Genomic DNA, 427 nt, shown 5'->3' on the forward strand with positions numbered 1-427 from the left:
AATCGACCCCAGGACTTATTCTATCGGTCTCTTTAGCCGAACCGCTAAGTTACGGGGACGTAAACACACCAGCATCGGTTGTCAAGCGATCTTGGGGGGACAAACAGAGACACACAAACATATACACACACACACATACATATATATATACATATATACGACAGGCTTCTTTCAGTTTCCGTCTACCAAATCTACTCACAAGGCTTTGGTCAATCCAAGGCTATAGTAGAAGACACTTGCCCAAGGTGCCACGCAGTGGGACTGAACCCAGAACCATGTGGTTGGTAAGCAAGCTACTTACCATACAGCCACTCCTACGCATACAAACATACATATACATTACATATATAATACACACTATTCAATTTATGGATCCAAATTATTGTGATATATATATATATATATATATATATATATATATATATAT

The sequence above is a fragment of the Octopus bimaculoides genome, chromosome 5 (genome assembly GCF_001194135.2).
Source record: "Octopus bimaculoides isolate UCB-OBI-ISO-001 chromosome 5, ASM119413v2, whole genome shotgun sequence".
In the NCBI taxonomy this organism is placed as follows: Eukaryota; Metazoa; Mollusca; class Cephalopoda; order Octopoda; family Octopodidae; genus Octopus; species Octopus bimaculoides.